The 25,083-nt window shown below is 47.0% G+C and overlaps 1 protein-coding gene across 1 annotated transcript in view; it reads right to left on the reverse strand.

The window, feature by feature from the left end:
- LOC8041586 (high affinity cAMP-specific and IBMX-insensitive 3',5'-cyclic phosphodiesterase 8B) overlaps positions 1-25,083 on the reverse strand; it is a 450,039-nt gene that overhangs the window by 371,632 nt on the left and 53,324 nt on the right. The gene's annotated exons all lie outside the window — the stretch shown is intronic.

Raw genomic sequence — 25,083 nt, forward strand, 5'->3', positions numbered from 1 at the left:
TCTTATCGCCTGCTTTAAATATAATCACCACTTTTGCAACCTGCATAGCGTTTGAAAAACAACCAGTTGAAAGGGACACGTTAAATATATGCGTTAATACAGGCGCAATTATGTCAATAGCACACTCGATTACTTTAATTTCAAAGCCATTAATATCGCGACTCTTGCCGATTCTTAAGCTTTCAAACACGGCACATCCTTCGGATGCAAAAAAGGAAGAATTTGTATATTAACGTTTGATATAACTATAGGGGTGAAGCTCGTTTTCAAACACCGCAACGTCATCAGCTATGCTAACTAAGTTACTACGCAGCCGTGGAACACTTTCCAGTCTCGGCATATTTCCTATTTTTTCGCTCATCACTCTTCCTTTCTTGGCACGAAAAGCTGTTTATCGTGTTAAGAAGGACCATTTCTCATAGAGGGTACGTACATCAGATCTCGCAAAAGATGCGAAACCTTCGCTGTAGTGAACCGCAGTTCCAGGGTCACCTCACGGATAGCGCCAGAGTGCCAGTGTATTCTTTCCTCGAAAGAGATCACAACGTAAGCTAACGAAAGTGTATGAGCGGGCCTTACTTGGAAGCAACGAGATAGACGAAATGATACTTTGATCCATAGACGTCTTAGTGGCTGTGGACTTAAGTGGATCAGGGACTCCGGATCATTTTTCAGTACCACCCACAAGGCAAGGCCCGCGCATGACGTCATGGCTAGTGGATCCCCGACGCGCCCAAAGATCGACACTCGTTGTGAGACGCAGTATCGTGTATGTGAGTGACGATGCTGACGCGAGGTAGGCGGTGCTATACGTGGATCCACTGGTAATGACGTCCGGGAGAGGAAGACGCTAGGCCTTGTCTTCTAGTTTACCCCGACGAAGAAGGCGCCACTCTCTCAGCACGCGACGGCAAGCCGTGCTCGCCGCGGGGGCACACTCGTCGGCGACAGCTGGACTAAGTGAACGCTCGCGTTTGTTCGGCCTCACATGTTGATGCCGGCGGGGAAGTTTGCGAGCCGCGAGAGCGGATTGAGTTTGCCAGACTCCGAAAACCGCGGTAACATCGGCACTGTGAAATCCAAGTAATACAACTGATACTATATAATTTTCTAAAGTCCATCGGGCAACATTTGCGGTCGTCATTCCTTGAAAAACAAAACGCGTGATTGGATCCGAGTCTTCGGCCAATGCTGACCGATTGCAGCCTTCGCGTCCAATACATACCTCGGAGTACTTGATCAATATAATGACTCTGTTAATTCGCGCAGCAGCTGCTTGTTAGCGGTCAGCATCGAAAAGTGTCTATTGTTCCCGCCGCTTGTCGCACATCGCAAGGAAGCGGTACACGCACCAAAGGGGTCTAAAATGGCGTCAAAGAAGAGATCAACACATATCTGGAACTGCAGACTTGTACCGTACGCATTACAAGTAATCAAATTACTTGTAATCGATTACTTTTTGGAGTAATTTTGTAATCAGTTGATTACTTTTATTAGGCAGTAATCAGAAGAGTAATCTGATTACTTTTTGAAGTAATAAAATTACTTGCAACCGTTACAATTTGTCCACAAGACCCCCCCCCCCCCCCCCCCCCCGGGGGCACACTTTTTTCTTATGAAGTGACAGAAATAAAATTTGCTTTTCTTTTTTTTTTTTCGAACGGAAAAAATAAAGATTTTTGCGGAGCTGTAGGAAACGAGGTAAATCTCTTTCTACGTACAGCTTCTGTGGAATGTCCGTTTTTGTTATTTTTTTTCGAGCTGGGACTGGGAGTGGGAAGCCCGGGGAAGCCACAGTGCGTGACAAAGGCCATTCAGGGCAAAGTTTGAGGAAGCAGAATGTAGCTTTGTGAGTCCTTGGTTCAAACTAGCCCCCTCACGCACACACACAGAGAAATAAAAAAAAATCCCGCTTTGGGTACCTACTCGCAGCCCGTAGGAGAACCAAAACCTAGAGTGCCTTCATGATGAAGGCACTCTAGACATGAAGGCACCCTACCAGAACCGAAGAATGCCTAAAGCGGATGCAAAATATAACAAAGGCAGTTGAAATATTTCCCCATTTCCCCTACGTGGGCTTTGTGACAAGCAATGTTTCGAGTTGAGAAGTGGTCGGGGCGATCTCTGCCGCTAATGGATACTACACATGATCCGTTTCAAATCCTGGAGCTGCTACTCTTTTGTATAACATGCGAGCTCATCCACATGTGAATAATAAAATGAGCGACGCAAATTTTGAGCGACAACCCTTGCTCAAGCTTAACAAGATCTAGAACCCACTCAGCTCCCCCCCCCCCTCCCCCCCCCTCCCCCCCCCCCCACACACACACACACTCGCGAACGCCCAAATCATTAAACGTCTTCAAACGCCTGTGTCCGCATTGTGAAGGTGCAACGACCACAAAGAGGCAGCCAGTTTTTCTTTTTAGAGCGCAGCTCTTAGGGGCCCGTTCCCGGCTTGAGCGGCGTCGCCGTCGCCGTCGGCGTAACCAAGGTCATCCCAAGGTCACGTGACCCCTCCAGGTCACGTGACCCCTCCCAAGGTCATCTCAAGGTCACGTGACCCCACGTGACTCCCAAGGTCACGTGAGCCCTCGAGGTCACGTGACCCCTCCCAAGGTCATCTCAAGGTCACGTGACCCCAAGACCCCACGTGACCCTTTGAAGGTCACGTGACCCCCAAGTCACGTGACCCCCCTGAGGTCACGTGACCCCCGAGGTCACGTGGTCTCCTCCCCAAGGTCACGTGACCCCCAAGGTCACGTGACCCCTCCCAAGGTCATCTCAAGGTCACGTGACCCCAAGGTGACCCCCACGTGACCCCCAGGTCACGTGACCCCTCTGAGGTCACGTGACCCCTCTGAGGTCACGTGACCCCCCTCCCCGAAGTCACGTGACACCCCCCCCCCCGAGGTCACGTGACCGCCCCCCCGGAGCATATTAAAGAATGAGGGGAGGAGGAGGGGTCTACCCTCCCCTCAGTACCCTTCACTCCTCCTCCTCAAGAGCTGCGCTCCAATTCGGCGTTACAGGGATTTGTAAACGGCTTTCACTTTTTAATAATTGTGCAAATGTGAAATATAGCCTGGAAGTAGTTCATTGTAATGAGCGCTAAAGATGTGTCTTCACACAATGAAGTAATCGAAAAAGTAAAGATTACTTCTTCAAGTAATGTCCAATTACTTTTGCCGTCGAGTAATCAAGTAATCTAATCGAATACTTTTTAGCCAAGAGTAATAGTAATTGTATTCGATTACTTTTTTTTAGTAACGTGTACAAGACTGTCTGGAAGTAATAAAGCGCCATCTTAGTCAAAGAGGACAAGGAATGGGAGCACACGTGCGACAAGTCGGTCAAAACTCGTACGGCATTCGAAATACGCGAAAATTGTTTCACGCAGTCTTTGAGATATAGTGTTTTAACTGTACGAGGGCTGTGTCTGTGTCCTCCTTTCTGTCCGTTGTCCTGTTGCGCTTTGTAACCATTATTGACATCACGTATATATAAAAAAAAAAGAAGTATATTAAGGATTTCTGCGCGATACATAGAAGCATAGGGTTCATTTTGTTTTTAACGGAGTGGAAATATTTTCTTTATTTCCCGAAATGCATGGGATTTCTGCCTGGGTTTTCGCGGATGAGTTCCTGCCTTAAACAAGACCGCACGTCGCTGCGTCGCCTGAAGGAGCGACGGCGGCTTCCCGCAATACTTGGACCCCGGTCGGAAGACCATTGCGATGCTCTGTTCCGCAAGCGGAGCGTTTCTCGGGACGGCGCAATCCGTTAAAGCCGACTAAGCAACGCGAAAAGTGCATCGTAATGGCGCTCGCCGTCTCTGTGTATTTGCTGTCGCCGGATAAACCAATCAGGCACAGAGCGAACAAAGGCGATGGGCGCTGGGACGATACACTTCGTGGCGCTGCTCATTGTCCCCAACGTCGGCTGCGTTCCGACTTGGAGTGAAACCAAGTACAGACAATGAATCGCACAAACAAAAAGACGGACTACCGCGCTCGGTGGCGTCCATTATCGGTTTAGTTCGTGTATGCGCGTGACAATGCGACAGTACCGCCTCGTGCGAAGCACGGGTATACGAAGAGCTCGTAGCTTTAGGAATGGAAGGTTTTACTCAATTCTTTTTGCACCTCCGATACCAATCTGGACGCTTCGGTGAACACGACTCGCAAAAATTACCCATTGAATGTTGCTACCCTAATGCTTGCGCTGTCCACACGCGCAAGTAGAACCAGCCTTGTATACGTTACCGAAAAGGAGAAAAGGTAGGCGATTAGAATTACAATAACTATTGGCTAAAAATTACTCAAATTGATTACTCGAGAAGAAAAGGGAGTGGCCGTTTCTTGAAAGAACAAACGTTAGTTTTCCGATTACTTCAAAGTTTGAAACGGCTAATTTTTCTCTCAATTCGACAACGGGCTTTTCGTATCATTCTTTATTGAATTTTATTTACCGGAGTACAAACACTTTGTCAATACACCAACTTTGGTTGACCAATCTCCTGCGGGAGACTTGCTTCGAGGATTCCTTCGTAGGAAACGTGTAGAAGCAAAGGACGCCATTAGGAAGGGGGAAGACAAAATAGTAACGGAATTTAGTACTTTCCCAAGTAATCAGGATATATTCTTGCGATTATTTCCTAATAACAAGTTAACCAATGTTTGCAAAATAAACATATATAATAAATTTCAAGTAATTTGATTATGCTATTTGTAATGAGTACCGCACAAGTCTGAGTAGAACTTCCAAACAGAACGCAGTTCGGAATTCTATATGACACAGTCGGGGAAACGAACGCCTTCGGAAAGGGTGCCTTTTTTCGAGAAACGTTCCCGCGCGCACCGCTATTTATAGAGGCGCGGTGAGAAACATTGCCAGATGCTGGGTAAGACGGCAAGCATCGGCGGTCAGGGCTAAATAGTGCCTGGTACATGTTTGTAGATTTCGGATGTTTAAAAACCGGGCTGAGTGCGCACAAGGTCACGGGCCTTTGTTATGCTTCGATTCCGGTGGGGCTACACTTGCGCCTTCTTTCTTACCCATATGCCGTCATAAAAAAATAAAAAAAAACTTATTGCTATTCGCAGAAGCCGCGTTTAAAAGTTTTACCGAGTGTTATACAACACACACCCAAAACAAACAACGAAACTCTGGACACGCCCTTTTATGTCGGGTTAAACAACACGGAATGTAACATTTTAAGTTCGCGATAGAGGAACGCTGCGCAATTATCCTACATTACGTTTCATCGTGTATGTGAGTGACCGAAAAGCTAGTGTCACTGACGGATTAAAGCCACAGTCGTACTACTCATATAAACGGTGTTCGCTGGGGGCGGCAAAGAAAAGCTCACCGGATAAAAGCTCACCGGAGAAAATCTCACCGTATATAAGCTCACCCCCAGAGAACGTCTCCCCTCAAAACCGTCATATCGGGAGAAAAGCTCACAGACCTTTTAACGTTTGCGTAGAAGCGCCCGCCAACTAATTTGTGAATTGAGCTTTCCCTCGACTGAAATATAGGGTAACTGAAATAGTTGCCCTAAAATTAGCCGTAATAATCGGCACCGGCACGTAGCAATCTAAACTCTTCGTGAAAAGGTGTTTTGCACAGGTCGGTTGTTTCTCGTAAAATTACAAAGCGCAGAATCCTCTCGGGAAAAAAATAGGGCCAAAAAAACTTTGCAGGTTCAACGGCGAACGGTGACGCACACGACCGAATCGAGTGTGCGGGGCGATCGTTTGGCGTACGTATCGATAGACGGTACTACCTCCTTATGGAGACTGTTCGCAACAACCGTGGTCTTAATATTTTGTAATGTACCTTCGGTTTAAAAATAAATGCGTACAACTAAGGCAAAACTTGAAGTAAAAAAAAAATTAAAAATACGTGTTTCTCTAACGATGTCGCTCTTGCTTCCGACGGATTTCGTCGCATGTCGTCTACTTTCTTTCGCTGGTCGGCTACACCTTCCGACTCTGTTCCCTACGCCATCACCACTTCGTGCGCCAAACGTGCCCCGCCATTCGATTTGGTCGTCTGCGTCCCCGACCTCCGTTGACCCTGGCAAGTTTTTTGGCCCTATTCTTTTTACAGAAAAAAAAAACGCTTAATAATTTTGTTAAAAAAAAAAAAAAAACGACCTGCGAAATACATTATTTACGAAGAGTTTAGATTGCTGCGTGCCCGTGCCAATTTTTACGGTTCATTTTAGATCCAGCCTGGATGTTCCGGGCACCCTATACATTTATTCAACTGGAGTATCAATTTCTTGCACATTTCACCAGCCAAAAAATTGCCGCGCGCTGACCTGGCCGAGGTGGCAGAGCGTTAGGCTCACACCAGATGACTCGGGTTCGATTCCCGGCACTGCGTGTCGTTTTATCTTTCTTTATGAATGTAGAATATTCGAGAAGGCTGGAAAACCGTCTAGCCTATTCATGTTCGGAAACTTTACTTTGAGAAAAATCGAAGCAGAATATTCTAGGCTCCCAGGGGAAGCTTAAAAGGAGCTACGTCGCACCGTACAAGTCAGTAGGGAGTTTTCGTAGATCGTTTTCGCCGTCCCGCAAGGCCCTCCGCAACCCGGTACGATAGCGGGAACTCCACAGTCAAGGCTATCGGCGCGCAGGCGCAGTAGCAACTTTTTCGTTGCGGAACGCTTACCGGAGGGAGCAACGCGGTTTACGAAAACTCACCAGTCTCGCTCTTGCGCTCGATCGTGCTACCCCGCCGACCTTCGACGCCTGTGACGCTACCTTTTTGTATCCTTGTTTTCAGCACAAGTTCACTAAATTCAACGTTTAGTTTCTGCTCATTCGTCGCTTCATCATCTGTCATTCGTCAGAATACGTTTTTATGTAAAAGTATGGCGTGCACCTCTTGGGTTGCACGACGAAAATAAAGTTTTCCTATCGAACGGTAAGTAGAGGATTGCCTGGAAAAATGTAACCAGTGTAGTCCACTTGAGTTGTTCCTGGATTATTATATGAAGTGTCTCACAGTACATAAATAAATGAAATTCCTAAGTCTTCATATTTCACCATTTAAATCAGAAACTATTCGCTTTAAATTATAAGCTATTTGATCGGCAAATTAAGTTCATATTTCCTACAACCAGGCTACTTCGGAATTATATAGGAATAAAGTCAGGAGAAAACGGACAAGATGAATGCGGAACCAGCGCTGGACCCATTGAAATGTCTGCATGTAGCAGTACGCGCATGCAACTTTTTTAATTTTTTTAATAATATAGAGAAGTTGCATGCGCGTAGCAGTACGCGCATGCAACTTCTCTATAATTTTATATCCCGTCTTAAACGAGCCCTGCAACGACTTTTCGACTGGTTTTTAATTTGCACCGAACCTGAGCGTACTGAACGTTGTAACCTAATAATGAAACTTTTCTTTTCTCGAATTTCGCTTTATTTTAAAAGTTGTAGGAGAATTAAGATTACAAAAAACAAGCAAAAAATAACCTCCTTCATGACGTCCTTGGTTGCTTGAGTTTCCGTGAACTAGAGGAGGGGTAGTGAGCTCAGCGAGCGCTCAGGGCTGCCGCACTCCGTGTCGACGGCTCGAGTGGGCGTCATTAAAGCATGTTCTGGGTGGGCTGTATGAAGCGGGCGGCCAGGGCGGCTCGCATTGCATTTGCTGCGCGATTAAACACTAACTCGACATGACACTTCATTGGCCACAAACGATAGCAAACACGGGGTAAAGATCAATTCAGAACGGGAGCCACTTCGCGCTGCCAAACCGCCAAACGGGCAAACCGCAAGCCAAAACTGCTCTCCAAAGGCCTTCGGAACGTTCGGAACCGGTCGGATCCTCGAGCCCGTATACGACCGCAACGCCGCCGCGTACATCCGGGACCTTTCTATGCTCGCTGCTTGTCGGTGCCTGATCCCACTACCCCTTTCTAGTATGCGCCGCCTTTTCCACCGCTTGGAGGCGGGTATGTCAACGGGTCATTTCTTGTTCCCATACTTCATAAAACTGCATTTGTTTGTTTTTTGATTTTAAATACTGAACACAAACTACTTTCATAATTAATTGAAACAGTTCACGCCACTTATATTTTGTATTTCGACTAAAAAAGAAAGTTTTTTAGCGGTTGTGACCAGAGGTTAGTCCAGGACCAAAAACGTCACGATGTCGTCACATATAGCGCGCCTTCGGCACCATGGCTCACCCCCTGTAGGTGGAGGACGTTTTCGCGTCGTCCGGTGAAAATATGACGCACTGATATTTAGTTACTCTCTTAGTGCCCGCTGGCTTGCCTGAGCCCCTAGAGACATGGAAACCGCAAAAAAAGTTAGACGCTTAAATATGATTGCAAGGCCTCTTTCAATAGGGAAAAGAATTTTTCAGGTCATTAAATGGACATTGAGTTGATAACGAGCACCATGTCTAAAAATTTAATTCGAGGTGAGGATGTATCCGGGTCTGTCAAAAGACTGGCGAGCATTTCTCCAGACCGGCAAAAAGTGGATTAGCTTTTCTTTGGTGAGCTTTCTTCTGGTGAGATTATCACCGGTGAGCTTTTTTCCGGTGAGCTTATCATCGGTGAGCTTTTCCCTGGTGAGGTTTTCTCTGACGACCTTTTCTCTGGTGAGCTTTTCTCCAGTGAGATTTTCTCCGGGATTCGCTCGCAGCAGGTATGATGACAGAATCATCGACCTACGGGCCTCAAGCATGTTTGAAGCGTGTTTTTTTATAGTAAATATGCACGTTTTAAAGATGTCTTCAGGCAGCCCTCGTACGATCAACGTGACAGCATCGGCGTACACGAAAGAACCACCGAATCAAACAGCGTCTCCAGCCAGTCTTTTGTTTTGAAACGCGGAGAGTATCCTATAATGATCACAGTTCTTGCTTTGCGGGTCGTTCATGGGGGCTCAAACTGCCGCTGGCGCAAGTTTATTGGTCGCTGAGCGATAATAAAACGACCTGGTCTCGTCACTCTTTCCGTTTCTTAATGGCCGACTTGGAGCACCGTCTTCCGCAAGGCACAAAACCGGTTCCCAGTTTCGCGTTCTTCATTTTTCTCCCTCCCTTTTCTCCCCCTCTCCTATCGGGAGCAGGTCCCTGAGCTACTTACTGCCCGCAGACATGAAAAGGGTCTTCCTTATTCCCGAATGGAAATAAGAAATTGAGGGAGAGTTTCCTTCTTTCAGGTCGCTCGTCGGCCTTTAAGCTGTCAGAGAGTACAGAAGGCGTAACTCCTTCAGCTAGCCTCCAATGAAGGCGCGTTCGTGAAGTGAAAATGGACGTGCATAACAACATGATCGTGCTCGTTCAACACCTCATAGAGCGAAAAGCTGCAGTGCATGAAGTTTCGGCGTGGCTTAAAAGAGGCCAACGCAGGGTGTATTCTCAACTCCAACGCCCTACAGATGGCGGGGCGGAAGTTCCAAGAAGGCGGAAGAAACAGGGATAGATTCTCGAGGACTTCCCGCGCGCCTATACTCGCTGACGCTGGACAGTGTGCGAAAGATATGAATTACAAATACGAAGTGGTCAGGATATGAGCGCATCACAGGTGACGGAGGTTTAGCGTGTGTAAAAAAATGAGCACGCTGATTTTTAAAAGTTGTCAAGTGGAAAACAAGAACACCTATTTTAACGCCCTCGTTTCTTTTTTTTTTTCGTCCAAACTGCACGATGCACGAACACGCCGACCAGAACAATGTCGTGCCAGCAGCACCGAGGCCGATAGTCCGTGCCACCAATCCACCGTCGTCCTTACTCCTCTGATCCTTTATTCGTCCGCGAGAGGGCGAGTGGCGCGCTGGAGTTGCGAAGATATAGAACACGAGCGCCGCGTTGTCGCTCACAAAACACAAGTCTCAGCTGAACGCTGAGGCAGCACTCGTGTACAATCTATGCCTGGCGATAAACTGTCGCGGGTGCCTTCGAAACTCAAGCACGACGGCCATACTATTAAAGCGGTGCTGGCTGGTAGCATCGATTTCGCTCGCACTTATGGCGGAACAGTAATCGTTTTCCCCTCTAAGTAAACAATTGCACATGTGGATTCAGAGGCCAATGAAACCATTGCGTCTCTGTCTCCGCGCGCGATATTCTGAGAGAAGGGTCTCTAAAGGGGAGGGGGGGGGGGGGGGAGCGGGGGGGGGGGGGGGGGGCGCAGGTTTTGTTTTCTTGGCGGTGTTGGTGGGGCTGGAGCAGCATCCGAGAGTTGGCTGAAGTCCTCCGTCGCTCCGGAAGCGAGGCGCGGGAGCGAGACGCCCGGTGCGGTCTTCCCAGTGTTGACAAACGAAGCCCGGCGCCTTTTCAGAGACTTCCGATCCCTCGCTTCCGGTCGCGAACCCACGCTGCACCCATCGCCTCCAGCGGGACTTGACGACTTGGCTCGGGACGCGCGCGCTATTATTACGCGGATGATGCGAAGACAACGAGGCAGTTCACATATGACGAGGGTTCCGTGTTTTCGGCAAATACCGATAAGCAACGCAAAGTAACCCACGAACCCCCTTTATCAACATTCGTGAAACCTTAGCCTTTAGAAGGCACCTCAGACACGCAAATAAAGATGTTAGATTAACTGCATATAAAGCATATGTGCGTCCGATATTGGAATACGGGAGTTGCGTATGGGACCATTACAGGAAAAAACAGGTCACGCAAACGGAAAGAATTGAGAACCTTGCCCTACGATTTATTTTTTCAGAATACAGGCGTACGTCCTCTGTTACTGCAATGAGAGCTGAGGCGAAGCTGAATAGCCTGGAGAACAGGAGAAAAGTTTGTAGACTGAAAATATAATTCAAAATGGTGAACGGACTGACAAAAGTTGATTCCGAAAATATTTGTTGCGTTCGACAGCGCGTTCGCAAAGAACAAGCAACACTAAAGCAATTGCATACCGTATCAATACGGGAATGATGTGTTCAAATATTCATTTTTTTTGCAGAACAATTATTGATTGGAACGCTCTGCCAGAAGTACTTGTCAGTTGTTGCAGCCCTGAGCTGTTTGGAGTCCAATTAATTGATTTTTTTAAGAAATTAAGTACTGCGTGTAAGAAGTATGCGCAGGCACTTCGAATTGCTTGCGCACGCTTTACCCGCACAGAGTGCGTGAGTGTGTATTTATTATGTGTATTTTTTTATGTTGCCTCTCCTGCGTAGACCGAAAGGTCCGCAGTATTGTAAATAAAATTAATTAATTAAAAATAGTGAAGCTTTGGGGAGAAAAGTTCACATTTGGCGTAATACCTGGTTAAAAATTGCAGTAGAACAAAAAAAAAAAAAAGAAGGAACACTAGCCACTTGAAATTTTAAAACTGAACGGCGTCCTACGGAAGTACTGCATCACTGTGGCACATGAAGCCGTGTCAACCAAGGGCCATCGTTTATGCATTTCCGAAAATCGCCCCCCCCCCCCCCCCAAACCCGCCAACCAAAAAGAAAAACAAAAAAAACACATACAAAAAAAACTTTCGCCTTTCCACTCTCTCGAGAAGGAAGACCAGCGAAGCTGTACTATGGTGGGAATGAAGTATTTATAAATATAAGGATCAATGTGTGATCGCGTAATTGGTTATTTGAACGATTAAAGAATCAGACATATAAATAACGATTCGGGTTTTTTACTTATTTCGTAACCACAATGATCATGGCCAATTATGATCGCTGTGGTGCACCGCCATGTGCGTTTCTTCTTCGCCCTCGTCTGTTTTTCGCGCTGTTTCCTACGATGAAGTCCCACCAACTCGCCCAACTATCCATTCTTGTATGATAGCTGGTAAGGTTGCTGCCATCTACGAGCGACGGCGGCAACCAGACTGGTTGTCAGGTTGCCGCCGTCACTCACAGATGGCGGTAGCTGTCCAGAGTTTTCTGTAGTTTTGTGTCGACATTTCTTTGGTACCGGACACGAAACTGGAGAAACTAGCCCTTAACAGCTCCATTGTAAAAAAACAACGCAAGAACTTATTTACACAATTCCTGGTGATCGTATGTTGGGACTTCCCGGAGCGACTACGCAGGCATCAGTATGAATATTGTGAAGCAACCCAAGACTAAGGAAATACGATGGTTTACAGCAAGAGAAGTATGATATATGATGTTAAAAAGAGGGATATGCAGGGCAGCGCATTAGCAGAGCACGCTCAGCAGAAGAATCCCACCCTTGCATTCAAAAACAGGATCACCCTCGGCAAAGAAAGAGATGGGCGAAAACGTCTGTTGTTAGAGCCCTGGCATAGTCAAAACAGCGAAGACAATGTCAACCGGTCCGTTGGAGCTAACGTTGGCTGGAACACTACCAAACAGCTACATCTCTGGATTAGGATGGTCACGCGGGAAACGTCGATAACAACTAACACCAAAAACACGATGAACTTTAAAATGAACCCGTCCCTACCCCGGAACTGACTCGCCCCCCACAGAAGGTGTGGCCAACATGTGCCGGGATTTCTCTCTTTCCTCTAACCACTAATAAAAAAAAAAGAAACAAAAAAAAAAAACAAAAAAAGAAAAACGACACTCTAAACTATGAGGTGCTGCAATCGCCCAGGGCGAATTCAGACACCAGGCAGCTCGAAAAAGACGACACCAGACACTTTGGAAGGCGACAAAGATAGAAAGCTAAACCGTGATCAAGGGATTGAGGTGGTCTTATAACGTTGGGTTTAAGATCTCAGATGGGTGGAGTTTCTATCTGTACTATCCGCGAAACCCGAAACACTTTAAATAAGTGGTCCTTAAATAATAAAAAAAGCTAAGCTTTACTGAAAATAATTTGTAAACTATACACATTGTTATCAGTAAAGCTTAGTTGTTGTTTTTTTTTTGTTTTTTTTTTGTTTAACGCGATAGAATTTAGGAGCTGGTGTCGCAAAAAATCCGGCGTCGGCGTCGGCGCCGGCGTCGGTTGGACCGAAAAATCCCATAATGGCAACGCGCGCAGTCACGGGTTACGTCACACGTGGCTGTGACGTCATGACCCTATCAACCCGCTAAATTTGACGAGAAAATTTACCGGAAAATTTGGCCGCTAAATTTAGCGGGAAATTTTAATAAAAACACCTGACGGCAGGTGGCACGTGACGCTACCGACTAGACCACGCACACACGCTTGCACGGCTTGGGAACGAGCGCGGGTTTAATGAGGAGGTTTTGGCGAACGGGGCCCGATAACGCTATCGCGTTCCACTCTTAAAGGCAAAGCTTAAGCGTACCCCAAGTTTTTTTTTTTTTTTTTTTTTTTTTATTTGTTTTGGATTGCACAAAACAAACCTCTGCCGGTTCTGCCACAACTTTATTTAGTGCAAACTACCACTTATGAGTACGGTTCTGCGTTCTCCAGCCTTTATTTTTCTTCTAATTCGGGGTTATTCTTTCGGGATTAATTTTCCTAGGAGATTATTCGGTGTTTCTTTGGTGTCCATCTTCGGTGACGGATAAAGCTCGGCGTTTATCGGAGAACATGAAACATGGGCGTGGCCCGAAGGGTACACTCGGATACAAGTTAAGAATACGTTGAATAATCACCACCACGTACCGACGACTAACCAACCAGGAAGGCCAGTAGCCAGCGCAACTTCTGTCATATCTGGGCTTGTGGAAGAGAAAGACAATTGGCGCAGGGAGCACCAGCGCTGGACCAATATACTTCGGTGGCTAGAAGCCACCGTAGTATTGGTTTAGCCACCATACCATTGCGGAGCGCAAGTTCGTCCACCTCTTTTAGAGGGGCTTTGGTGACGTCAGAACGCCGAGCTCTGAATGGCTCCGATTCGAAAGATAGCGGGTAGACCTCGAGGCAGCTTGCTTCGACGTCTACCCACTATCCTTCCAATCAGCGCTCGGCGTTTTGACATCATCGCAAACCCTGAAAAAGAAGCGCACGACCTTGCGCTTCGCAAACCACCTAGAAGACAAGGCCCCAGCATGACGTCATCACTAGTGGATATCCGGCATGCCCCAAGCGGCAAACCCGCTCGCGCTCGCTGAAGTCGCTGAAAAAGGGGTAGACGCGACAGTCTTGACATCGCCGCTTTCTAGTGTGGCGCTCGTTTTTGTGAGGCACTACAAGACCCGTAGGAAGCCATGCTGACGCAAACGAGGCGCCGCTGCGTGGATCCACTAGAGGGATGACGTTTGGGGGCAGAAGAAAAGCGAGGTTTGATTTTTTATACTCGTTTTCACTTCATAGAAAGAGGTTTTTGCGATTTGTTTATACGCCGTGCGAAGTAGAGTTCTTACGAGATTTGCTTGTCGGAGGAAGTAGCGATGCTTTTGGCGTTTGAAACGGTATACACTCCGTGCGACACGACTGGCGCGCCGCCGCGCGGCCGGTACTGAAAGTAGGCAGTGAGAACCCCAGAGAAAACAAAACCGAAACCACGCCGCGTTCGTTGGTACGCATTGAAGTCGGAGCGGTGCGGTTGCGCCATTAAGTGCTCCAATAGTTATGCGTCGTATCTCGTGCGGACTAAGTTTCACAGTTTTTCACCTCGCCGATGTTTTGTGGGACAGCGACAACGATGGAGCCGTGCCGTACGACGTGAGAAATTTGGTCTCCCGATCATGTCTGCCACTGTGTCGGCACGGCTGACATATTCTACACTGCCGCTTTGCGCTCTGCGTTTGTTTTCGTACCAGTAACGCCTATATGTGTCAGCGCCTATGAGACGAACTGAAATGCCATCCCACACTCGCGGTTATGCAGTGCCAATTTCGTTGGAGGAATGCCCTCCAAAGAAGTTTCGTCCCCATCGTACGTGTCGATATTTTCGGACAAGTATGGCACGCAATCTTTACTTCATGAAGAAAGATTCGAACAGTAAAAAAGTGACAAATATAAATCTAAAGAAAACAACAATGAAACTCGAAATCACTAAAGAATCGATGTTTGAGTATGGAAGTTTATGTGGTGAGCTTTCTTTCTTGATCAGCCTCCTTTTGGATGTAGAAACGCTGACACCCCGAGTTCTGTCGACAACATTTTTTTTCTCGGCTTTAGAGCCACCTATTGCAAAGTCGTTCGAACTGGAAGTACCGTCCGCTGGTCCCTTCCTACCTGTAAAGTGTGCACCTCCCACGATGAGTGGTATTATCTTGACAGCCTTTGACGATCAAAGCCAGTTCCCATTTAGTTACGACGCCCAAACTAAATTTCCACCTGGTTTCGCTATGCCAGCTTTTTTTGGTACAGTAAGTGTTGTGTCAAGTGACAGTCATGTCAAAGTACCTGTGCGCCGAAAATCAGCACCTCGCACAGCGGGTTATTACACAACAGCTGACCGCGAAAGCCCTTGACCGCCAAACCGTGTGTTGGCCGACAACTTTGTTTTCTCGGCTTTGTAACCACCTTTCGTAAAGTGGTTTCAATTGGAAATACAGTCTACTAGTCCCTTCCTACCTCTAAAGTCTCCACCTCCCACGACCAGTGGTATTCTCTTGACAGCCTTTTCATGGTCAAAACCGGTTCCCATTGAGTTACGCCGACCAAACCGAATGTTCACCTGGTTTCCCTATGTCCCCTTTTTTGTACAATAAGTGCTATGTCATGTTACCGTCAAGTCGAAGCACCTGCGTGCCTAAATCTGCATTTTGCACAGCCTGTTATAACAGAACAATTTGGGTCCAATATTGGATATCGCGTACAGCTTTATTTCTTGATTCGTTAGAAACCTAACTTTCACACCAGCTGTCTTAATGAAACTTGGCACATTTCGTGCACAAACCTAGTGAACATCTCACTCGCCTCCAAATATTATTGTTCCAGCAGTCCTACGTTTACAGCGACGAGCGAAATACATTTGCTACTCAGAGCAATTATGGTGGCGGCCGTCCTGCTTTTCGGAAAATTGCTCTAACTCCTTTTTCGGCCGCAACTAGAGAAATTACCCATAAGAACGACCCAAACTCAATATATAAGAAGTAGAGAACAGCTAGATGCCCTTCTTAGGTTTGCCCCAGAACTCATGCAACGCCACCATCAACGTATCGGCTTAAAAAGCAAAAGTTTCGTCCGTGTGCGCTTCCGCCGCCACAGCTTGGCATGCGAAAAGGCGCCGCAGGCTGCTGAGCGCGCCTCACTGTCGAACGCCAGCTCCTCCGCTAGCGGCGCTGCGCGCGTTTTTCAAAGCGCCCCCTATAGTTCCCGCACGGAGTGTATAGCATATATTCAACTTAAAATGCACTTAGGCATATCTCAATTCTCCCCCCCAAAAAACATACGCTTCTTTTTTTTTTTTTTTTGCTACGGTTTTTGCGGGGGAAGCAAATACAGGCGGTATTGTGTGGGCTTAGAAGTTCAGACCGCTCAGCGGCGACGGTATGAGCACACTCTAGACGATGGCCGGGTTTAGGACTACGCTCGCGATGCACGCTTTAAGACCAGTTCTAACATGCGGAGAAGCGCTGATGTGGCGCTGCTCACGTGTCGTCAGCTACTTATCGTCCTCCATCAGCAACAGTTTTGACGGTGCGATACGAAGCTGGTGAACGCTCCCGTCAGCACGCGCTTAGCGCGAGGTCAGCCCTATGCTTGTATCGTTCCGCTGCATGTGTGAACAGGCCTTTCATCGAACAGTGCCGTAAATCAGAGTCCGCCCTAAAATGTGTAAAGCAGAAAAAGAAATTTCAGCCGTGCACACCCTTGTTTTTGGGCTCACCGCACTCCTTCCCGCAATAGACCTTTCCAAAATATGTTGCACTCCCACCGTCTGTCTAGCGGATTGTGACGTTTCACTATAGACCTTTTTGTCTCAGTAGTTCCTTGACCGGTGGATGGGGGGCGCTGACACACGCGGCACCTCTTTCACATTTAAATATTCTAAGCTTATATGGTAAAACAAAATGGCTAGGTGGCGTAAGCTACCGTTTGATCCAAAGGGCTCAGCCGGATTCATCCATCCATCCATCCATAAGGTGGCTTCAATTTGGTCGGTTACGGTTTCAGCGGGGCTCTCGGCTGTGTTGGTGTGTTATGTTATTTTCGCTGAGTTTTGCGATGTAAATGTATCCCTTTTGGTACATAACCAATGATAAAGTGGTTACGGGCCACCTTTAGAGCTAAGACGTGATTACGAACCTAAATTGTGTTCGTTTTAACGAACACCTTCGTCTGATCAAGTTCCTCGTTCGGCCAGGTTCGGCGGCGAAACAACTGAAATGATGCCGGGGGCGGGTTAGTGATGTCCACGGCTGTGCTGGACGTACCCGCTGATACTAGTTTCCATAAAAATAAATCATTGAAGAGACTAATGCACGGAGGCAGTGAAAAACCAAGTCGACGGCCTGACTAACATTGCGCTGAATTGCACAGAACAGATCACCTCGCAAGTTTCGCGCTCACTGTTCCGTTTCCAAGGACACCAACGTTTTGTGAAGATTGCCGACCGGGAAAACCCCCTGTGTAATGACGCATGGAATGCTAAAAAAGATGCCATATTGTCTCCATGTGTTTCTTTAAATAAATTAAGTATACCTCGTGGGTGTTTTGATGGTGCCTCCTAGGCCATGTGGGACCTTTTTTTAACTGTCAGCCCTGCTAAAATATTTATAAGCAGAACTTCGCAATGTTTACTTTGGGGAACTATTTGTTATACGGACATTTCCTTAAACGTATTGAGAATATAAGATAAGGGACAAACCCGTCAAATGAAGTCTGACGTCTGTCTTCCGCATAAATTGCGGAAGAAAATTAAATGGGGAAAGAGAATTAACCTCCAGCGAGCTTGGCGCAAGTCAAATGCCAGACACCACTTCATGGATTTATGCAGACAGATCTTTATTTGCTTGAACAGATACGCTTTTTTACTTTACGCGGCGTCGAGAGTAAATCCGGCATCGACAACGCTGCACTCGAGTGATTTGCATGCAGATGGATTTTCTTTCAGCTTCACATATTGCTTGCCTCAGGCGCTTTTGTCAGGCACTCACAAGCTGCCTTTGACACGCTTTTCACCCAAAAAGACCAACCCTTTGTGTTTATCTAAAGAAAATTGAATGGGTGCAGACATGAGACCTAGCACAGTGTATAGTTTCTTTAAATTCACAAATAAACAGATCAAGCGAATGTTTATACCGCATAAAATAATTCCCTGATATAATCAAGAGTAAATATTTTGGATTTGTTATGAAGGCAGAGTACGACTCTTTCAAGAAACACACAAAGTGACCACTTGCGTTGACTATATTTGCCTTCTTTCTTAAGATCATAAATGTTTGATCCCATAAATATACCTTGCGCTTCTTATTGCGGCACTAGCACTTAGACAAATTTGCGCTGTCATAAATAATTGGCCTCTCAACCCTCGTCTGTCTTGGAGTCATCTACATGCTCAATGTGCGCCGGTGCTAACGCTGATTCCTTTCCTCACACGTGTTCGGTACGCCGACGGTGCAAATAGTAAAAACATACTGTAAAATCAGGTGCATAAGTTGTGCACATAATGATGGAATGCAGTTAGGTAATAAAAATAGGTATCAGACGACACTTTACAAAGCAAGGCGAAAAATCGCGGTAAAACGCGACAAAAACACGAATACAACGCCTTTGCCAGGGCGGAGAAGGTAGAGTGCCTTCATGTTGAAGGCACCTTAGGAGAAAGGACAGACGATCTGAAGCCACCTTATGGCAGCCACGTCACGTGATTCCAAGATGGCAGCGCCCATGTGGCGGAGGGAGGAAAGGTCTATACGGCTCGTGAAATTATCCAGGAATCAAAGACGAGGTTGATCGGCGAAAAAAAGGAATGGTCAAAGTGCAGGCGAGATGTGGGTGCGTGCTAATCATGATGTTTAAACACCGAGACTGGAAAGAAAACGTCCCAGTCTCAGGGTTTCAAGTTCTGTGATTTCAAAACACAGACAGAGAAGGCGAACGGGAAGCAGAGATAAGTAGGTGTTTTTACTTTCCCTTTATTATTTTTTTTTGTGCGCTCTAAGCTTCTAATAATAAGAGAAAATGAATCGTGCCCCTTGCAGGGTAAGCGAAGCGCTCAGGTCAGCACGAGCGCAAGTAAGAACATTCCCACAATTCCTTTCGCTGCGAGGTCTCCCGGGATTTTCTTCAAAGGTCTATTGCGTTTCCACTCGGTAAAATTATTTGGACATCCGAAGACAATGCAGTGAGTGCCGAACAATTGTAAAAATTTGGAGATGATCGTGCGTTAAAAATAATCTGCTCAGTACTAACTCATGCACGTCGAACTGGAGCTCCGCGCATGTAGAGAAGAGACAGGCACGAGGCCCTCTCGCATGTACTGCCGTGTGCCTCCTGTGAACTAAAATTATGGCAGTGTCACGCATGCGTGAGACGCTTAGCCGCGTTGCGTCGGCAAACATGGCGGCGCCCTTTCCGCTCGCTTCGGAGAAAAATTTTATCGTCATGGTCGTAGCAGCATTAGCCGATTTCATTGCCAATCAATGGTGCAACCGGCTTTCGCTTTGCTTTATCTCGCTCAGGTCACGAAGGATGAGCGGTGGGCTCACACCATTTTAAAGATGGACTCTGATTATGGCCATTCCTAAGCCTACAAAGACGCGGTAACCATTGACATGGCAACGTTTTGCTGCTCTGTAGCTCTGATTGGATTTCGTTCGTGGCACGATACCTGCAGCTTGAAAACAAGTATTTCAAGGCTTTGAAGTCACTCCAGCTCAGATATAAATAGAGAAGCTCCTCCCAGAATGTGTTCGCTCGCGTTCGTCTCAGTTTCGGCATAGTTGAAGGCCTAAAGCCTGGTTCAGACAGTTGCGTTTGACTGCGTTTGACTGCGTTGCGGCTGCGAGAAACCAGGACATCCCTGGTGCTTCTATCGCGTGCCAAGATGATGCCTTGAATTGGATTCCACGCTTCATACAAAGCACAGATATGCTGGTGACTCGCTTTCGGTTCTCGACGCAACGCAGTCAAACGCACTCAAACGCAAGTGTCTGAACCGGCCTTTAATCTTCGGCGACAGAGAGTCAAAGCGCGCTCGAACGCCCAAGAAATCTGAGAATGGGCAGCAAATTAGCACGCGGTATACGGGTTGGATTCTTTAGGCTGAATACAGCCAACAACATTTATACAAATTCGAGATTGTCTCTTGTTTTAGCCGGCTTGATTGGGATCTACCTTAACTATTATTCGTAGACAAAAATTAGTTGCTAAGCGCATACGTTTTACGTTTATTAATATTTTTGTTACAGCGGAGCTGTTAAGGGCTAGTTTCCCCAGGACTGTGTCCCCCGCAAAGAAATGAAGTTACCAAACTCTGGACACCTACCGCCATCTATAAGCGACGGCGGCAAGCCACGTATCTGGTTGCCGCCGTCGCTCAGAGATGGTGGCAGCCTTTCCACTCTGGCTTGCCGACTTGCGGCCGGCCATTACTTTCCAAGTTTCTATTGTACAGCTCCGCTGGTCTTCGTTCTTCACAAGAGTGGAAAGGCTGAACGTTGTTTATTATTACGCTCGTTAGCCGTAATGGCGCTGCAAGCGGAAAATGTAAGCGCGCTGCGCTGCGTTGCGAAACCCCCATTCTATAAGCCGTGGACAAAAACCTTGTTGCGTTTGGGTCCCCCAATTTCTTAAGGGAACCCAAACGTTTGGGCCCCCTATTTTGAAATCTCTCTATTGTTCCAGCCGAGACTGGGTGAAAGAAAGCACCGCAAAGGCTGGGGCGCCCGGGCGTATTGAGATGAGGTTTGAGCCCCGCTGGACTCGAGCGCTGGCTTTGGCAGTGCTTTGTTTCCCCCAGTTTCAGATGAGACGCTGTTTCTAGCTAGCCGGCCCAGGCCTATTCGGACCACCCTTTACTGTTGAGAACATTGTGCTTTTGCGATGAGCACAGAAGTCCTAGAATGTGCGCTAGTTGGGCGCTTGATTGTGGTAGGAAAAAAGGTCAATGCCCTCTATCTCGAAAACACTCACTATAACTTCTACGAGCTAATTCTAATGCAAACAGAATTATCCCGATTTCACCCGCCACTCTCCTCTTGCGATTAAAGGAATTAAAGGAAGCGTGTTTCGCAAAAGCACGCGTTTACAAAAACAAAACATTCTAATTATCTGCTGGCACCGCACAGTAGCACCCGCTACTTTCGTCGGGCAACCTACGAGCATTCTTTGCGACTAAGCAAAATTTAGTGCTCCGGGGACGGGAGAGGATTTTCATTCTGCAGAAAGTTCAGCGACATCCGCCATATGATTAACATAAAAGGAACCGGGATGCCGCGACGAGTCATCTCCAGTAGAACGTGCTGCAGTATTAAACGCTGCTGTTAAATCAATTTCCAATTTCATTGGGCGGATTGTGAAAAACAGCGAAGTAACGAAATCGCTTTGATGTTCGTTGTAACCCCGCTACACGAAAACGCAAATGTAAGTTCTATGTGCGGCTTCGAGATGAGTATATATCGATTCAGCGGCGTCGAGCGAGTCAACGAACTGATGAGAGTTGCCCATCCTATACTGGCTCTTTTAGTTCTGGTTTTTGCTGGCGTTTCTTGTTCGGGCAATCTACCCTTCTTGAATATTTACGTGACTGCTTCGGCCAGTGATGGTTCGGCGGGTGCTACAATTCGCTCAGCCCAAAGCTGAGAGTACGGTGGGAGCTCCGCACTGCTCGGACCAGTCAACCGCCTCATTTTCATCGGATGGCGCCGCTCTCTGCGCGTGTGTATGGGAGAGCGTGTTCCCTTGGCAAAAAAATATACGCATCGCTGGTCCTCCGGGCACGTAGCGTGGCTTCCACTGCACTGTCGGTTTAGGGGTAAACGGAGTAGAGGCGAAGCAATCACTGGCACTGCAGTAGAGGCAATGAGTTTGGGGGAACCGAGGCCAGGTCCTCCGAGTTGTGCTCCCGGGTGCTCCAGGAGGTCGACCTGGAGACAAGCGCCGAACGCTGCTGCAAAACAGAAACGGAACGCGCAGTCGCTCGTGGCAATACTAGCTAGAAGTCAAGGTGTGCGCCTTTGCTTCCCATACGTCATCACTCGTGAAACCACTCAGCGTCGCCATTAGTGCGTCTTGCAGCATATCACAACGAGCGCGACGCTATGCAGAGTGAAAGTTAGTCTGCTTCTTTTGCGGAGGTTGTGGTGACGTCAGAAGGCCGTGCTCTGATTGGCTCTGGTTGAAGGATAGTGGGTAGACCCCAAAACGAGCCGCCTTGAAGTCTGCCCCCTATCCTTCCAATCGAGCCAATCAGAGCTCGGCCTTCTGACGTCAGCACAACCCCTGTTAAAAAAGCAGACGTAGTTGCGGTCAGCGTAGCCGCGGCAATGCCAGAAGCACACGTCTGCGGCTTTTACGGCTTGCTCTCTTCGAGTTTCAGTGTGTTTGCCGCTTGGGGCGGGTCGGGGGTTCACTAACCATGACGTCACGAGCGGGTCTTTTCTTCGAGGTTGTATCGCTCAAGGTCCGCAATATCGTTTTTCGCGGGAAGTGGGGATCTTCGAATTCGCCTTGTTTTGTGTCACTGATGCGAGAACCTACCGCGTCGTGAAATCTCAAACTACTAGAAACACCGGAGATGGAACACACGAAAGAAGTAGAAGATTTGAGAGCTCAACAACTATCTCTTACAAATACAATCGTTCTAAGGATGATATAAAATAGAGAAAAAATAAACAATTTTCGACCAAAGTATGTCATAAAAAATATTTAAAAAATACTCGTATTTCCTATAGGTAGACGCTTATGAGAGTAACAGTTAAATCTAGCATCTGTGTTAAGAAAATTCCACTTCTTTCGACGTGTGTGTCAAGCACAAACAGTGTGCCAACAGTGTGCCTCTACTATGCAGATCGGAATCGATGATGTGCCCGGAAAACGCATCTTGGACTGGCGTGTTGACCGCCCTATCCTGCCCTTGCATCAGTACTGGGGCCCTATGTTGCACGTTTTGGACTCCGACGGCGACTAGGGAGAAGGAAGTGACGTCAACGACACAGAAAACGCAGATTAGATGTTGACAGAAGAGAACAAAATCAACATCCAATCTGCGTTTGCCGCGTTGCTGACGTCACTTCCTTCTCCATAGTCGCCGTGGGAGTCCAAAACGTGCAACATAGGGCCCCTGGTCCCGAAACGGCAACAAAAAGACGTCCAGTGTGTCACCTTGTCGGACGTCGCAATCCTGACGGTCGATGCCAGAAGTCCCGGCAAAAAGTATACGACTTGCCACGAGTGTCGTTGTCGTCGCGGCGTCCCAACTCCTGGCTGTCGCCGAAGCTTCCGCGGACTGTGAAACTGAAGAGCGACTTGCAGCAGAACGGTAGTCTGCCACATTCACCACCGATGCTGTGACACTGCCAGGATCACGGCCGGCGGCAACATGACACTTCTATGACGTCATCAGGTGGAAATCGAGGGACCGCTTTTGTGGACGCGGTAAACACACCAGTCGAAGACGTGTTTCAGACAGCGTGGTGTTCGCATCACCCCGGAGTCCATAAGTCCCCGAGGAGCGTAAACCCACACTTCACTTTCATTCATACCCCTGCAATATTATGCTAAGATTCGTGTGTTGGCCTGTCCAACTAAAAGACAATGTCTACTTTTCCTTTTCACTTACGGTCAACGTTTTGTTAGCATCAAACGGACCCTTTTCGAAATTCAGTCCGGATACTTTGATCGCTAACATCATCTGGAAAATGGCAAATGTTATACTAGTGGCGGGCTTTTGTTTATTGATGACAGAAGAAGTTGAAGATGATCCTAAGCAGATGATTCGAGGCCTACACATTCGAGACTTTAGCGCGATGCGAAGCACGAATTGCATGCAAGAGCTGCGTAAGCGTTCACCTCTAACTCGGGCTTGGTAAATCTGTTTGTATCACGCAATCGACTTCAAAGCCCCTTGATGTATAGAATTTTATCAAGGCGTCTATATGGGTTGCCGTTTTGTTCTGACTGGTTGCATCATTTTTGCCATCGACACTGATAGAGATTGAGAAAGAACTGTAGAGTGAAGCACACATTCTCGTTTGCCGTTGACCTGCGAAAGTGACAGTACCCGATAAAATACCGCAGACTACCGGTTTATTGCCGGCATTAGTACAATAAAATTTAAACTGCCATTTGAGCCGCTAGATGGCACTGAATTTCGAAAAGGGTCTATTGCACAGAAAGATTGATTCCCTCAAGCAAATATTGGCGACGTGCGCGACCGAAAGCGTCGCTGTGGTCGGCCTTTCACGATTGGCCCAAAAGCTGACTATGACGTCGGAAAGGGTATACCATCGACGGAAATAAGAAGAATGAAGGAACTTTAATTTCGACGGTGTTGGCAGTGTTCCTTTGAGAGCGCAATGATTTCAGGCTTCCACCATGCTATTTACAAACACCATCGAACTTGTTGTTCGCAAGGTAATGACGTCACAAGGGGGAACCATAGGAGGGCGCCACCAAAACATCTCGCCGCTAATATAACTGTGTAGTTGCATGTAGAAGCACCAGACACGGTAACAGGATGATGACTGATGAAGAACTGCACGAAATGCTATTAATGGTTATTTCAGACACGAAATTCTTCCGAAATAATGTTAGAATTAATCCGAGGTCCTTAAATTAATGTTTTCTTCCAATTCTAGACGCTGTAACAGTGTTGGACAAAATACTCGACATAAGTATTTAAGTTACTAAATACCTGCTTCATAAAGTATTGAAAATACTACTCAAGTTACTTTCACTGTCAAGTATCTTAGTAGAGTACAAATACTTAGAAATGTAATTCAATTACTTTTTAAGATACTTCCGCGTTGCGTAATCTAATCTGTATCGACGTCTGTGACAACGACAATCATACAGCTACGCAAATGTGGGGTACCAGAATGGTTTATTAGCACGCAACAACACAAAACGGAAAAATAAAAAAAAAAGTCTCGTAGGGCTATTTTATGCAGGCCAACTATAAGCAGTAGGATATGGTCAAAAATGACATGATGAGGCGGCGAATAACTGAAGAAACTAAAAGTTTAATGAAGCGAACTTGTGCCCAAAACAAAATAGAGAGGGCCTATACTCCGTTCTAGTGCCACTAAATAAGCTACGCTTCAGAGTAACGACACTTGGCCATATTGTGTCTTATAAT

This window comes from Ixodes scapularis, unplaced genomic scaffold (assembly GCF_016920785.2).
Source record: "Ixodes scapularis isolate PalLabHiFi unplaced genomic scaffold, ASM1692078v2 PGA_scaffold11__112_contigs__length_91849675, whole genome shotgun sequence".
Classification (NCBI taxonomy): Eukaryota; Metazoa; Arthropoda; class Arachnida; order Ixodida; family Ixodidae; genus Ixodes; species Ixodes scapularis.